The sequence below is a fragment of the Dinoponera quadriceps genome, unplaced genomic scaffold, assembly GCF_001313825.1.
Source record: "Dinoponera quadriceps isolate SergipeBrazil2010 unplaced genomic scaffold, ASM131382v1 scaffold806, whole genome shotgun sequence".
NCBI lineage: Eukaryota > Metazoa > Arthropoda > Insecta > Hymenoptera > Formicidae > Dinoponera > Dinoponera quadriceps.
The window spans coordinates 1-416 of NW_014554891.1; positions in this window are offsets into that span (position 1 = coordinate 1).

A 416-nucleotide genomic window follows, 5' to 3' on the forward strand; every position below is an offset into this window, starting at 1 on the left:
ACCCGGTAAAAGACAGGATAAGTTATTGGCAACCTTATACGATAAGCAGTATTATGTTATTCATTATCGTAACCTGCAGCAGTGCACGCGTCACGGTCTTCGCATTACAAAGATACACCGTATACTCCAATTCGCTCAATCTCCGTGGCTCCGCGATTACATTGAACTAAATACACAGTTTAGAACACAAGCGACGAATAATTTCGAGAAAAATTTGTATAAATTGATGAACAATGCTGTATTTGGAAAAACGATGGAAAATGTACGCAATCATGTAGATGTAAAACTGTTGACAAAATGGGATGGACGGCACGGTGCCGAGGCAATCATCGCGAAACCAAATTTTCATAGCCGAAGCATTTTCACCGAAAACTTAATTGCCGTCGAATTACGGAAACTCGAAGTGAAATTCAACA